The 16,529-nt window shown below is 40.2% G+C and overlaps 2 protein-coding genes across 4 annotated transcripts in view; one reads left to right on the plus strand and one right to left on the minus strand.

Annotated features, from left to right (window-relative positions):
* The window catches only part of MYO9A (myosin IXA), a 391,855-nt gene extending 381,760 nt beyond the window's left edge, over positions 1-10,095 (minus strand). For all 3 annotated transcript variants that reach the window (XM_058294436.2, XM_071214269.1, XM_058294435.2), the window contains exon 1: positions 9,578-10,095. The gene's annotated coding sequence lies outside the window, so the exon portion shown is untranslated. The remainder of the gene's footprint in view (positions 1-9,577) is intronic.
* A 119-nt stretch (positions 10,096-10,214) lies between these two features.
* SENP8 (SUMO peptidase family member, NEDD8 specific) overlaps positions 10,215-16,529 on the plus strand; it is a 39,790-nt gene continuing 33,475 nt past the window's right edge. The window contains exon 1 of the mRNA XM_004459157.5: positions 10,215-10,341. The gene's annotated coding sequence lies outside the window, so the exon portion shown is untranslated. The remainder of the gene's footprint in view (positions 10,342-16,529) is intronic.

Consider the following 16,529-nt stretch of genomic DNA (forward strand, 5'->3'; position numbering starts at 1 on the left):
GTCTATGACACAGGACAGTTAGTCCTTTTCTCACTGTACATGTGAAATTATACTCCATTTGCCTGCTGGATGATCCCACTGTCAAAATACACTAGCAACATAATTCACATTTAAAACCGAAAGGCCAAACACCATTTCTTAAGTGCTTTACATGTTTACTATACCCTAATCTCAGCATGTTTACCACTTAAAATTAATATGCTATTATTATTCATCAACTACACTTTGACGGTTTTTAAAATGATTTTCTACAACTCTAAAATGATGGCATTAAACTTGTAAACAAGAAATCTTACCTAAATACAAACATGTACACAAATGAGTTATAAAAAAATTAGAAAACACTGTGACTTTTTTTTTAATTAGAGAAGTTATAGGCTTCTAGAAAAATCATGCAGAAAACAAGAGTTCCCATATATCACCCTCACACAGTTTTCCCTATTAACATTTTACATGAGTTTGGAAGCTTAGTTACAACTGATGAAACTATTATAATTATACTGTTAACTATAGTCTACAGTTCATACTAGGGTTCACTATTTGTGTTACTCAGTTCCATGTACTCTCTTGGTTTTTTTTAGTTTTTATTCTAGTAACATGTATGCAACCTAAACTTTCCCCTTTAACACATTCATATATATAAGTCAGTGATGCAGCAGTGTTAACTGCATTCACATTGTTGTACTACTATCATCACCATCCGTTATTAAATCTTTTCCATCACCACAAACATAAACTCCATACCAATTAAGCATTAACTCCCCATTCCCTACCCACTGTGTTCTAGTTTCTGACTCTATGAATCTACTTAATCTATTTCATATCAGTGAGATCATAGAATATTCGTTCTTTTGTATCTATCTTATTTCATTCAACATGATGTCAAGGTTCATTCATGCTGTCACATGTATCAGGACTTCATTCCTTTTCACAGATTAGTAATATTCTGTGAAATTCTATGTATATACTACATTTTATTTATTGATTCATTGGTTGATGGACGTTTGGGTTGCTTCCATCTTATGGCAATTGTGACTAATGCTGCTATGACTATCAGTGTGCAAGTATGTGTTCAAGTCTCTGCTTTCAATTCTTTTCAATATATATCTACTACTGGGACTGCTGGGTGATATGTTAATTCTATACTTAACTTTCTGAGGACCCATCAAACTGTTTTGCACAGTGGTCGAACCATTTTACCTTCCTACCAGCAATGAATGAGTGTTCCTATTCTTCCACATCCTCTCCAACACTTGTTTTGTTTTAATAGGAGCCATCCAAATGGGTATGAATGGTATTTCATCATGGTTTGGGTTTCCATTTTCCTAATGGCTAATGATGTTGGAACCTGTTTTCATGTGCCTATTGGTCATCTGTAGATTTTCTGTGGAGAAATGACTACTCAAGTCTTTTGCCTATTTTGTAATTGGGTTGTCTTTTTGTTAATAGAGTTATAAGATTTCTTTATATATATTCAATATGCAGTTTCCAAATACTTTCTCCCATCCTGCAGACTTTTTACTTTCATGATAAAGTCCTTCAATGAAGTCCCATTTATCTTTATTTTCCTTTTATTACTTGTGTTTTGGGTGTAAAGTCTAAGAAACCACTTCCTAACACAAGGTCCCTAAGATGCTTTCCTATGTTTTCTTCTAGGAGTTTTACAGTTTTGGCTCTTATATTTAGGCTTCGTTCCATTTTGAGTTGATTTTTGCATATGCTGTGAGGTAGGGGTCCACCTTCTGTCTTCTGCATATGGATATCCAGGTTTTTGTATTATGTAATTTTGAATTCACCTACTGTGTAAAAGTTTGCCAAAAATAATTATGTATCTTTCTATTGGCTATCTATGTCTCTTGCATGTCTAAAGAAACACACAGGGAAACGGACTTTGGCCCAGTGGTTAGGGCGTCCGTCTACCATATGGGAGGTCCGCGGTTCAAACCCCGGCCTCCTTGACCCGTGTGGAGCTGGCCATGCGCAGTGCTGATGCGCGCAAGGAGTGCCGTGCCACGCAAGGGTGTCCCCCGCGTGGGGGAGCCCCACGTGCAAGGAGTGCGCCCGTGAGGAGAGCCGCCCAGCGTGAAAAGAAAGAGCAGCCTGCCCAGGAATGGCGCCACCCACACTTCCCGTGCCGCTGACGACAACAGAAGCGGACCAAGAAACAAGACGCAGCAAACAGACACCAAGAACAGACAAACGGGGGGGAAGGAATTAAATAAATAAATAAATCTTTAAAAAAAAAAAAAAAAAAAAGAAACACACAAAATACGTAGAAAAATCTATGTGTTAAAAAGTTTTCCCTTTTTTTTTTTTTTTTTTTTAAAGATTTATTTTATTTTTATTTAATTTCCCCCCCTCCCCTGGTTGTCTGTTCTTGGTGTCTATTTGTTGCGTCTTGTTTCTTTGTCCGCTTCTGTTGTCGTCAGCGGCACGGGAAGTGTGGGCGGCGCCATTCCTGGGCAGGCTGCTCTTTCTTTTCACGCTGGGCGGCTTTCCTCATGGGCGCACTCCTTGCGCGTGGGGCTCCCCCACGCAGGGGACACCCTTGCGTGGCACGGCACTCCTTGCGCGCATCAGCGCTGCGCATGGCCAGCTCCACACGGGTCAAGGAGGCCCGGGGTTTGAACCGCGGACCTCCCATATGGTAGACGGACGCCCTAACCACTGGGCCAAAGTCCGTTTCCCAGTTTTCCCATTTAAAATCAAATACTTTAGATTGGATTAGTGACTAGAAGAGGGTATGAGGTGACTTGTGGAGTTCTAGCAGTATTTTGTTTCATGATGTGGGTGCTAGTTACAATTGTATGTTCTCTCGGTGAAAATTCATTGAACAGTGTTATTTTGTACATTTTGTAATTTAATTAAAAACTTACATTTTAAAAAATTCTCATTCTAAAAGCCTGTCTTGGAAGTTGATGTGGCTCAAGCAGTTGGGCACTCACCTACCACACGGGGGGTGTCCCAGGTTCGGTTCCCGATGCCTCCTAAAGAAGATGAGCAAGACAGCAAGCTGACACAATGGGCTGTCACAGGGACCTGATGCAGTGAGATGACACATCAAGGAGACACAATGAGGAAACACAATGTGAGACACAAGCACAGAGTAGAGGTGGCTCAAGCAAATGGGTGCCTCCCTCCCACATGGGAGGCTCCAGGTTCAGTTCCCAGTGCCTCCTAAAAAGAAGATGAACACACAATGAACAGACACACAAAGCAGACAGCAAGTACAAACAACAAGGTTAGGGGGAGAAATAAATAAATAAAATAAAACTTTAAAAATAAATAAAATAAAAACCTGTCTTATTACAGAGCGCTGATACCTTTCCTGTCACTAAAGAAGTCATAGCCTAGTGGAGAAAATAGGCAAATAATTAGGCAATTTCATTAGCAAGCTATGATAGAAGTAAGTACCATGTGTTACAGGAACACACAGGAGTGGCACCTAACTTAACCTGTGAGGGGTAAAGGAAAATTTCCTGAAGAAGATACAATTGAACTGAGTCCTGAAGGTCAGACCAGAGTTGATCAAACAAAGCGGAGAGGGGAAGTTGGCAAAAGTGAATAGCAAGTGTTTGTGAAAATAAAAAATAAATAAATACAATCACCTACCTTTAATAAAGGGGGGATAGTGGGTTAAGGATAGCAAGTGCAAAGACAAGAGAGAAAACACCTTGCATGAAAGGGAACCTAAATTATAATGAGTGGAATTTAACGGAAAGCTAAAGAAGCAAGGGAAGAAAGGCTAGAGAGGGAAGCAGATGTGACTCAAGCGATCGGGCTCCCACATGCCACATGGGAGGTACTGGGTTCAGTTCCCAGTGCCTCCTATAGAAGACAAGCAAGACAGCGAGCTGATGCAATGGGGTGGCATGGCAAGCTGATGAAACAAGATGATACAACAAGAGACACAAGGAGAAACACATAATGAAAGACACAACAAAGAAGGGAGAGGGTGTGGCTCAAGAGATTAGGCACCACCCTCCCACATGGGAGGTCCTGGGTTTGGTTCCCAGTGCCTCTTAAAAAAGGAAGACAAGCATACAATAAATAGACACAGCAAATAAAGATCACGAGGAGATGGGAGAAATAAAAAATAAAAACAAAATTTAAAAAAAGGCTAGAAAAGTAAAATAGATCAGAAAGGATTTCATAAGCATACCTTGCTTCAGAGTTTAAACTTTATCCTGAACACAATGAGAAAGCAATGAAGATCTTTCACTAAGAAAGTACATAACTAAATCTGAATTTGTACTATACATATACACATCAATTATGGTGCCTGCTATGGTTAGAACCCCATTTTGTGGGAAATCAGTCTGTACAGTGCCCCATGCTTTTCATCATCATGATCCTGCCCCACACCCATATGTATATATACACACACTACCAACATTAAACAGCCAGGGTGGCTTCAGGACCCAATATATAAGCTTGATAGCTGTCCTTGAGAAAAAGAACTGAGCCAGAGAGAACGTTTCTTGGGAATTCAAAACAGAAAATTCTAGGGAGAAAGAAGACATTAGCAACAGAATATAAAGCTAAAAAGATAGCAGCCAGGAGAAAAGATGTTGGCACAGGAGTGACAGTAGGTATAAGGAGGCAAAAATTGGAAATAAATGGAAACTATGAAATAGAGGGGGGGAAATTAGAAAGAATAAGTCCGAAAGAAATAAAGTAGCTAAAACAAGTTAACAATAAAGGACTGGAGTGCAGGCCATCTTCTGCTTCCAGCTCCTATTTTTAAGACCAAGTTGTTTAGCTCTTCCTGGGTTCCCTTTCAATAAGCACTCCATTACTTAAGGTAACTTGAGTCTTTTCCCTGCAGGTGAAAGAGCCTAGCTAAAGAGCATTTTACACAGCAGTGCAGAGAATGAAACGGGTGAGTGGCAAAACAAGAAGCAGAAGAGGAAAGGCAAGAAGACTCCTTAAAAAATATTACAGAAGTCCAACAGATATTTTGGATTAAAATAAGGTAATAATGAAAAAAAATAGCAATAAAGAATGAACTTGAACTATCACAAGAGGGAATGTACACGACTTTATGACTAACCGGATGTGGGGAGTAAGGTACAGAGGAGTCAAGGATGATTCTCAGGTTTCTGAAGGCTTAGTGAGGAGTGGCAACCTTCACCAAAACGGGAAATTAGGAGGAAGAAAAAAATTTGTTGCAGTTTCTGTCTCCCTCTTCTTTTTAGGGGAAAAAAGGCACAGAGAGTTAGAAGAGTTTTGCTTTGTATGTGTTTAGATGGAGGTGCCTGTGAAATGTGGATCCAAGTGGAGATGTCCATTAGACAGATTTACAAGGATCTGGAGGAGAAGCGAAAGTGCTAGAAAGCAGCTCATGACTTAGGAATCAATATATTCAGTTGATACTGTAGTTTTAAAATAAAATCTAAAAATTCTTTACTCTCCTTCCATCAAGAAGTAGAGCCTAATTCCTCTACCTTGAATATGAGCAAGCCTTATTTACTCATTTTTAACTAACAAAATAGGGCAAGAAATGACTTCTAAGGCTAGAAGATCATAAACAGCTTCACCCAGAGCTCTCTTGGAGCACTTGCCTTTGGAGTCCTGTGCCACTTTGGAGGACTGTGCCACCTTGTAAGAAAACTGGCTACTGTGAGATCACCATGCTGGAGAGACTATATAGAAAGAAAAAGTGATGCCTCCATAAGCTTCAGTTGTAGTCCATGCCCCACCCCCATGTGAGATTCTTCCCAGTCCAAGTGCCAATCAGAGCCCTTCCCAAATTGCTGAACCACAAAGTCATGAGCAAAATAAATGGCTGTTTTACGCTGCTACACTTCAGAGTAATTTATTATGCAGCAATAGATAACTGGAAAAGCAAATGAAACCATATAGGTATAGATAAGATCATCCAAGAGTAGTATCAAGTATGAAGAAAAAGCAATATACCCTTAATGAACCCCAAAATTTAAGGATCAAAGAAGGAAAAGGTAGAAAGAAAAACTAGTAGTAAGCTATTCTACTCCTCCAAAGGAGCAGAATTCCAAAGAGGGCATGGTCAGTAGTCAAGTTAAATGAGGTCTAAAAAGTGACTCCTGGATTTACCATCAGAAATTTTGTAGAGAATGCAGTTTTAGTGGAATAATGAGGGCAGAAGTCAGGTTACAGCAGAACAGGGAGTAAACAGAAGTTGAAGTCAAATGCACTCTCAAAACTTAGCTATGAAGAGGCAGAGAGAACCAGGACAATACATACAAACAGGATCAAAAAGAGATTTTCTAAAATATGGAACAGCTCCAAACACATTTACTTGATAAGGAGAAAAATGCAATATGGGGAAAATTCAATATAAAGCCAAGAAAGTGAATAAGTGATTGAACATTGTCAGCAAGGTAGAGGAAGGTGGGATGCTTCTGCCACTGAGATCAAAGGAATGAAGATATAGATTCAAAAAAACAAGAGGTTGAAGAAATTTAGGTGCATATATCTATTTAGAGAATACATTTCTTCACTCAAGAATTTTGTCTAATAGGTAAGAAACTAATGATGTTCACTTAAAAAGTGAAATTTTTAAAAGTGGTAGTAATGGAGATCCAATCAAACATACAACTGATTTGATGACAATTAGCAAAGACCTCTAACCTTCCTTGTCTTTGTTTTCTCTCCTTAAAAATACAAATAAAAGTACTAGTCTACCTTTAAGAAATAGTGTGAGAATTATCTCTACAAAGCCCCTTAGAAATCCAGGTCTTCTAACCATTAGATAATTTTAAGATATTTATTTCAAACTATATTAATATAACTAAAAATCATGCAAACTAAAAATAGTATCTTTGACAAAACAAATTTTCAAACCTCCTACACGTCTGTGCAAACAAGAACTTAACAAAGTTCTACATGGCACAATCCAAATGATTAAGGTGAGTTTTACATTACCAATCTCCACCAAGATTTTATTTTTAAGCTAAATTTATACCACTTCCTCATGAACTATATACCATTAATATTAGCTTAGGAATAAATGTCACATATTAGTGAATTTCACTTCTGACACTTAAATTCTGACAAGATTTGTAAAATAATTGAATCATAATTTACTAGGTTAGACATTCAACTCTCCTGTACTTTAAATCCTGGGGTTTCTGTCCTATATCTTTTTCTCTTCTTGTCTCTACCCTTCTGACTCTAAAATCTATTATTGCAAAGTTGTTTAGCTTTTCCTGGGTTCCCTTTCAATAAGCACTAAGATATACTATCTAATTGATAGTAATATCAATTGTAAATTGACATTTAGCTTCAGCTGCCTACTGGCCATCTACATCTGAAAAAACCATAATCACACAAACTCAGTGTCACAAATCAACCCTCTTATCCCTGTTCTGTTACAAAAGAAAAAGAAAAACTCCACTCCTCCTTCATCCGGAACCACACCTCAGTGAAAGGCACAAGCTAGAAACCTAGGTCTTATCATCCATGCACCCTTTTCCTAACCACAAATTCAATCAAATCACCAGGTCCTGTTAATTCCCATAACCAAGTCCAGACCCACCTTCATCACTTGCTGGATTACCCTCTTGTTATTGCTGCCTTTAGGTTTATTCAACCCTTCAATCCTCCACCTTCACTGCAGCCAGAGTACCCTTCTAAAAATGCAAATCTCATCATTTCAGTCCTCCACTTTAAATCCTTCAATAACTTACCTGATAAATGCTGTAATCATCATCAAAGCTAATCACACAAAAGCTCAGAGGTTCAATAGGAAATTTACTTTAGTTATATACTTTCTTGTAGGTTCAACACAAAAAGAATCATCAAGAAAAATGTTCACATCTGAAAAATCATTTAAACATACATATAACTGCAAATACATTTAAAGAAAAGCAAATAGCCTAACCTCAAGTCCACCAAAATGGAATACTGTACCATCTAATCACTAAGTGATGCACTTCCATATGTAGTGTTATTGAATGATCTCTAGGATCAATTATACTCTTAAGCTGTAAAACAGAGTGTGTAGTGTGCAATCATGGTGCCATGTGTGTATTTAAAAGCATGTTATGTTTAGGCTTATATATGCTGAAAGTACCAGGAAAGATACACAAGCAGGAAACAGTATTTACCAATAAAGAGGGAAGCTATGTGGCTGGAGGGTAAAGAGGGAAAACTTACTACATATTTTTTGGAAACTTTTGACCTTTATACCATGTCTAATTAACACCTCTAAATAAAATAATGTAATGAGTTTTCACTCTCCCCAACCCTTCCCACACACACATAATAAAAGAAATTTAAGTACTCACTAAAGGACCTCTCTACACTTCATCTTCATCCCTCCTTTCAAGTAAACTGCTTCAGTATGTCAACCTTAAAATCATGCACTAATTATCTGATTATGACAGACTCATATTTTATACTATTCAGAAGGCTGTTAATAACGACAATGGACATCGAATGATTGCCCTTGGAAGAAGCAAGACAGCAGCATCGGGTAGCAGAAATTTATTACTAAGTTGACATTAAAATCTTTAGGGATAAGGAAAATTACAAACCTTTTCCCAGCAAATCCAAAAAATAGCATCAAAAAAAAAATCCCAATACCCTTCAAAAACAGCACAAAAGATCTGTAAAAATCTACAAAATGCGAAGTAAATGATACTACATGGAGACATAGTTACATCAAGTAGTATAGTGACTTAATCCTTACAGAGGCCCCTAAAATGTCAGACCTGGACTACCTCACACTTTCTACAGAAGACACAACAGGAGGAGCGGGCTGTGACCTTGTAATGGCACACACACACTCTGCCCTGTGCTTCTGTACCCTTCTTTCCCTCCCTTCTTCTTTAGTAGCCAGCCCAAAGCCTCCATGCGTGCCCTTAAACTCCACTGGGGGAATATACTAGGCCAAGGAAATATCCTCTCCGGATTCCCTGGCAAAGCCCTTTCAACCAAAGAAAGGATCACGACTGGAAGAACGATAACAAGGTTTGCCGAAAGACAGAAAGTCTGTGCGAGGGGATGCAACTGGGGTAAGAGAGAGGCCCATGTCTGTGATGGTGTCTAAAGAAGAGGGGCTGACAGATGTAGAGAGTTAAAAGCATCATGAAATAAACTATCTTAATGCCGTGATGGGCTGGGGAAGAGCGTGGCAATGAGCGACCTGTGAGGGGGGTCTGCGACGATGGATTGGTGTGGGGGGAAGGGCAGGAAGGGGGGCGCAATAGACCAGGGGGGAACCGTGACTGTCTCAGGGGCGCTGTGGTCGGGCCAGCTCATTTGAGGGTGTAGCGGGGTCTGGAGACTCCATGAAGGGTCCTAAGAAAGTCTGAGGGGGTTCTAGTGGAGTTGGTTGGGGGAGAGGGGACCGTGACAGACTCGCCGGGGAGGTTGAAAGGCCAGCATAATGTCTGGCCAATGGAAGAAAGGATGGGTGGGATCTACTGGGAACCGAGGAGCGTGATCGGGTGTCTGGGAGACTCCGGGCAGACCCGCTAGCGGGGCGTCTCCGCTGGGGCGGGGCGGGATGGACTACCAAAGCCAAAGAGGGAGATTGGGACGTGGGCCGGGCCAGGCGGCAGGGCCGCAGGGCGGCTTGGGCGGATCTTACCTCAGGCCCCTCCGCTGTGGCCACCACAGCCCCCTCCTCTTCGACGAAAGCCACTTCCCACTCTCGGCCCCAGGGTCAGGCCAGAGGAAGCAGCAGAAGCCGTGGCCAACGAGGGTCAAACGGTTCCAGGAGGGTGGGCCCGGCTGCCTCAGGGTCGGAGCAAGCAGCCTCCGCGCATCCCCCGCCCTGTCAGAGAGGCTCCGCCCGGCCTAGGCAGGCACATCCCCCGCTGCACCCCGCCCAGAAAGCACGCGTTGGACCGCCGCTTCAACCGCTGTCGCTCCTTCTCCCGGCGCGCGGGTACAGCCTCCACAGCCTCTCAAGGTCCTGCCTGGACTCTACAGCCACCGCTAACCGCTGCCGCGAAACCCGTCAGCTCCGGCCCGCGCGCCCCCGACCTCGCGCACGCGACCCCGCCCCGCGCAACAGCTCGGAGGCAAGCAGCGCGCGCACTCACCTCCCACGCCCCCTACCGCCCGCCGGGACCGGCCCCGCCCGACCGCGTCTCCGCACGTGACACCACCAGAGGGAGCTGCGTGCGCCTGCGCGGACACGCCCCATTTCTTCCGTCTCAGGAGGCCCCGCCCCAACTCTTCTTCCTCACCTTACGGCAAAGCTGGGGACTCTTCCCAGCCTGTTCTTTCTACTCGGGAGGAATGTCGCAAGTTTGAGGAAGAAAATTCTGGATTTGCGACCTTAACTCTCGCTTTCCGGCCAATACAGAGGTGCTTGAAATTTAGTTGGAGTGGTGAAACCCCGGGCAGGTAAGAAGGCGCTTCCTTATTTCGATTAGTCTCAGTTTGCCTTGCTTGTGGCTGCTTTGTCTCCCACGTAGACTCTGGCGAATCCGTACCCCCTCCCCATTCTGGCTCTAGGTTCTCAGCGCCGCCCTCCATAGCCCCCGCCCCTTCAGTAGTCATACCCGCCCCCTCTCCCAGGTCTCCGCCCCCGACCTTCGTTTCCAGATCTTCCTCCCCATTCATTCTTCAAACTTTCACTGAGTTGTTTCCATGTCTTAGGCTCCAGAAAGTCACAGGCGAATGAGATAGTCCCAGCGTTCTGAAGTGCTGTGTAATATGGGAACCGTTGAGAGAATCCGCGGTGGTAGCACAGTCAAAATCATAATATAAACAAAGCATAGAATGTTCTCTGGGCACATAAGAGGGGGCCCTCATCGTGAGGAAGCGCTTTCCAAGGTGACCTTTGGGTCACTCTTAAAGGACTTGTATTAAAAGACTAGTCCGCACCTGCTGGGCAAAGAAATGGAAGAAGAGGTAGAAGCAGAGAGACTAACGAATGCAAAAACGTATGACATCTTTGGCCTGGAAAATTAACAAGTTAACGAATGTAATGTAGTTGGTGGTACCCATACTGAAACATCGTTTTAAAGGGGGATGTAAAGAGGGAAGAAAAGGTGGCCTCTTTTTTAAGATGGGAAACTTTTAGGCATAAAAATTCAATTGGATGGAGAATTCAAGGGTGAGGGAGGATATTTACTTTATCAAGATTTGGTGGGGGGAAGGGTGCAGAGCATTAATGGCTGATTAGTAATTCTCAACCTTGTATGCACATTATAATCAACTGGAAAGGTTTTTTTTTTAAGATTTATTTTTTATTTATTTATCATCCCTCCCCCGGCCCCTTGTCTGCTCTCTTGTGTGCATTGGCTATGTGTTCTTCTGTGTCCACTTGCATTCTCAGCGGCACTGGGAATCTGTATCTTTTTTTTCCATTGCGTCATCTTGGTGCGTCTGCTCTCCGTGTGTGCAGGGTCACTCCTGAGTGGGCTGTGCTTTTTTTTTTTTTTTTTTGCACGGGGTGGCTCTCCTTGGAGGGTGCACTCCTTGCTCATGAGGCTCCCCTATGCGGGGGACACCCCTGCGTGGCATGGCACTCCTTGCACATGGCAGCACTGCACCTGGGCCAGCTCACAACGTGGGCCAGGAGGCCCTGGGCTTAAACCCTGCACCTCCTATATGGTAGGCGAATGCTCTATCAGTTGAGCCACATGGGAAGCCACATGCTTCCCTGGAAAGGTTTTTTTGGTGGGTTTTTTTGTTTGTTCGTTTGTTTTCATTTTCTGTTTTTTTGTAACTATAAACCAGGTTAAACAAGTTAGGCCCCAGCCTGCAGCACTTTTTTAAAGCTCCCCAGGTGACCCCACGGAATTGAGAACCACTGAAGAGAAAAAAGAAGCTGAGGGAGTTGGCTCTGAGATTTAAGATAAGGTCAATTGATGAAAGAGAGAGAGTTGGGGGTGGGATGAGAATCTTGAGCAGTTTAAAGGTTTGAGTAACTGCTCTGGAAAATGAGAGAAGCTGCCTTGCCTTTCCCTTCAGCAAGCTCCATCCCTCAATCTTACTCAGATCCACCTCAGTTACCATATCATCTTTCTTCTCCTCTTCCCTTCATAGAGCTCAAGGGCCATCCCCATTTCTATCCTCAGAAAGATCAGAGCTAAACCAATTTGTGAGATTCAGAGACAAACATCCATTCCCCTAGAGATTACTACACACCATGTCTTGCCAGTTTAGAATCTGTCCTTTATTCATTTCATCAATCCTTTTAAAAGTACCACTATAACTGAGAAGTGAAAGAGAAAAGTATTTAAGATACAGCACTATTACAAGGGACCATGTAACACAGCAAACCATGTGGTGGATGATGGACTATGGTTAACAGTACAAATCTGAGAGCATTCTCTCATGAACTATAACAAATGTACAACACTAATACATGGTGTTAATAATACGGAGGGTATGGAAAAATACACCAAATGTAACCTATAGACCATAGTATTTTAATGATGTTCTTTCATAATCTATAACAAATGTTCTACAACAAAGAAAGGTGGAGGGGTGATGTATGGAAATTATGCATGCATGATTGTGTTATAAGCTCACAACTTCTCTAATAAATAAATACGACCCTATTAGATCACAAAGTTTTGGGGGAAACAGACCTGTAATGAAGAAGAGTACACTTGGCAGGCCGAGAAGAGGCAAGCCCAGGAGGGTGCATGGCTACTGTCCATTAATTAGGGTTAATCAAAAAACCTGTCTATCTGCCTCTGGATGAGAGAGTTACTGTTGTTTCTTTTAGCTAGAACATAGTATGGTGAATCGGGGTAGGACAGAGATGAAACTGATAAAGTGGGGTGCACATAGATTATGAGGAGCCTTATATTCAATGCTAAAGAGCTTAGATTTCGTAAGCAGTTAATAGGTATAAATGATAAAGGTTCTTAGTCTTTTTTATGCCATTGGCCTCTATGGCAGTCTGACCTATTGATCCTGTCCCTGAATAATGTTTTAAATTTATAAAATAAAATATAGACATATAAAGGAACCTACATTTATTTAAACAGTTTTAAAAATATTAAAGCATGTGTGATAGTTATGTGTTTCCTTGTGCATTTTAAATAACATCTAATAGTAAGTCTAATTATTTAATTTCAAAGTAATGATGAGTATAAATCATATTTTGAGATATCTGCTGCAGCTAGACTATGATGTGAAAATCTCAGAGCTTCCTATTGGTGACAAGAGTACAGTACTGCCGTTACTGCTATGGCTTATTGCCTACACTGAAAATGGAAGAAAATGCTAAATTTCAGCTAGAGATTATTGAAAATAAAGGTATAATTTTTTCCAGACCAAGTTCATAGAACCCTTAAATTGTATCTACAGCCTGGGTTTTAAGCAAGAACATGATAAATCAAATCTGTGTTTGAGAAAGGTATTAGAACAGTGTTCACTTCCCAGTCACTCTATTGGAAGGCAGTCAGGCTCTTTTCTCGGCTTCTTCTGTATAAACCTCAAGGGCAGCAACAGTACTAGTCAGCTACTGCCTAATAACCTGGACCTGCATGGACGATGAGCTATGGGGTATATAAACATGTAAGAGCAGTACTAGGAAATAAATCAGGAACGGTAGATTGGGACTTCTTTTCTGGAAATCATTGAATGCCAGACTATAATTTGTATTTAATTTGATAGACTATAAAAAGATGTTAAAATTTTTGGAGTAGAATAATGTAGAGTTCTGTTTGAAAAATTAATCTAGTAGTAATATGTAACTTAGATTTTCAAAGGAGAGGATAGGAATGAAGAAAGTAGACCAAAAACTAAATTTTTAAACTAAATTTTATCATAAAGTGATCTCTAAAGAGATTTCTGGGTTATTTTAGTTCTCCATTGTAACTAGACAGTCTAATGACACACAGATTGGAGTAAATTACATACCATTCTACAGAGATATGCACACCAGTGTGAGGGACAGTTAGCACTCTATATAGTTAATCAGCCAGCCGATTCTTTTATTTTATAAATAATAATGTTAGTACTTCTGATAAGACAATGGCATTACTACACATTTGATTCCCAAATGTTGGTAAGGCCTTCCTTGGTCAAATTCCATCTGTACCTCTGATCCTACATTTCTGAAATTTTAGGTCATGACTTCTCTTGCTTTGCCAATCACTTTAACCTCTTGGATAGGTAAAAATGTATTAACAAGCAAAGGAAAAGTCTGCAAGGCCCAAGTAACCCATATCCTTGAATACTGATAAATACCATACTATATAAAAGCTTACTACCCAAATCCCAGCAAGTTCTCAAATTGTATGTTTTTTTTTTAAATTTGAAAAAAAATTGAATTTGGAGGTTCAAGTATTACTAATGCAAATGAATAACCTAAAGTTACTTAGCTTTCTGAACCAAATTCTCTGAGAGGCCACATATTACTTCAGCATGACTGGCCTATACTGACTTTCTGTCCATCTAATGATTAAAGACCAAATAGGCGGTGATGTAATTCAACACAGACTGAAAATCAAGTTTATACAGAGCTTGAAGTTCATCTATCTATCCGGTTTTTGCTTTGCTCTCTCTCTTTTTTGGGGGGCAGCGGTAGAGGAGAGTTCTATCTGTAAAGCAGAGAGAATATTTGCAACTTTTAAGAGCTCTTTAAGACTTGTTATTACTAATTTTAAAATCTCAAAGTTATTTTCTCTGGCTTCCAATTAAATGTCTATCTCTTCCCATAATCATCTTTTGTAAAAGCGCTATGTCATGGTCCTGATACTTAAAAAAAAAAAAAAAAAAAGTCCTGATTTTAGTTTTTATTTTGTGCACCTGAATTATAGGTTTACAACCTTAGAACAGGAGCAGGTATGGCTCAAAACGTTGAGTGCATGCCTCCCAAATGGGAGGTCTCAGGTTCAATGCCGGTGCCTCCTGAAAAAAAACAACAAGCAAAACAAACAAGAAAACCAACTCAAGGAAATCAGTGTGGCTCAGTGGTTGAGTGCCAGCCTCCCACATATGAAGTATTGGGTTCAATCCCTAACCCCCGGTACCTTAAAAAAAAAATCCTTGGACCTTTCTTCAAAACAAGAGCTTGGGGATTTCTAGTCTCAGTTGGCTCTCATTACTTCACTACCGTTGTGGCAGTAACTTGGCACTTTACATTAGCAGCTAAGATAAATAATTGCTGGAAATGTTTAGTCCTACCAGTTAATACATAATTCAAAGTTAGATAATGCATCAGTATTTTTACTAATTAACACTTAAAGACAAATTGCTAAAGCGAACAGTGCTATCTATATCATCAGCCCCTGTTTTCCTATCAGTACTATACAATAAAACATTTCATCCATTTATTCATTAAATATTTATAGAGCACATATTTGAAAAACACGGGTCAGGAATTCGTAATAACAATTTGGCTCTTAACTATCTGTGAAAAAGCATTTGCCAAGATTTATAATTTACAGGACAAATAAGATTAAAAGATGATAGCTTTTTCAAACCCTTTCAAATAATGTGTTTGCATATAATTACCATATGCTCTGAACACAATTATTTATTTATGAAATCAGGTAGATTAGGACTGTAGCTTGTCCATATTGTTACTTTATGTACCAAAAATAATTCTTTCCATGCTTTTATAAAATATTATACTAGTGTTCTCATTAATTTTAATGGCCTCTCCACACACTATCCCCACCCCCAGTCATTTCAAATTTTGCAGTGGTTAAATTCATTTCTTAGGAAATTTCAAGCAAACTAGGTCAAAATAAGGAAAAGCTGCTGTTTACACCAAGTAAGGGAGAAAAAATTGGTAGACTGAGATTAAAATTCTTCTCATGATCAGTGACACCTTAGCCATTGATAGCCAAGGCTAGTAACAGAGCAGCAAGTGGGAATCCTTGGTACTAGAGGAAAGCCTGAAAGGTCACCTAGTGCATCTCCCTGACCTAAAACTTGTCTGAATGGATTTTATGTCAATAAAATTGCACCACGTGGTTTTTCTACTTTGAGAGCCATATTCCTCTATTTGTGAAATATTGATGTTGGAGAAATAGTGTTTAAATTTATAAATTACTTATGAAATTGAGAATTTTTCCTGTTTGTAAGAATTTTGTGTTTTTAGGAGTTTTTCAAAATTGTTTAACTTCTGTATTTTGTTCAGGAAAAGCATTCATTTACTAAACATACAGTTTGTCAGGCCCTGAATATACAAGGATGAATAAAATCTAATCTCTGCCTTGAAAAGGGATATATAAATCTTGATGGTAATTATACATGTCACTTTATGCAAATGTCTCTATGGTTTTACTTAGCATTAAGAGGAAACATTTAATTGAGGGAAATTGAAACAAAAAATTTTTAAAAAAACAAAAACACTCGAACTTCCTTCCTGAAAATATTTCTGCCTGTGTTGCCATGAAAAGCACATTCGGGCTTGTTTTTTGTGAAGTTGCAAATACACAGAAGTTGAATATTCTCTTCAAATTTTTTTAAACATCAGACTATTTTAAAATCTTTGTGTTTGAAGGTTTGTAGAAGAGATATTAGCTTACTTTGATTTTCTCCCAAACACAAGCAAAGAAAGTAGGATAAAGAAACATATATTTTAGGTCAGTGTAAAAGTGGGAGGTAGTACATCT

Source organism: Dasypus novemcinctus, chromosome 3, assembly GCF_030445035.2.
Source record: "Dasypus novemcinctus isolate mDasNov1 chromosome 3, mDasNov1.1.hap2, whole genome shotgun sequence".
NCBI lineage: Eukaryota > Metazoa > Chordata > Mammalia > Cingulata > Dasypodidae > Dasypus > Dasypus novemcinctus.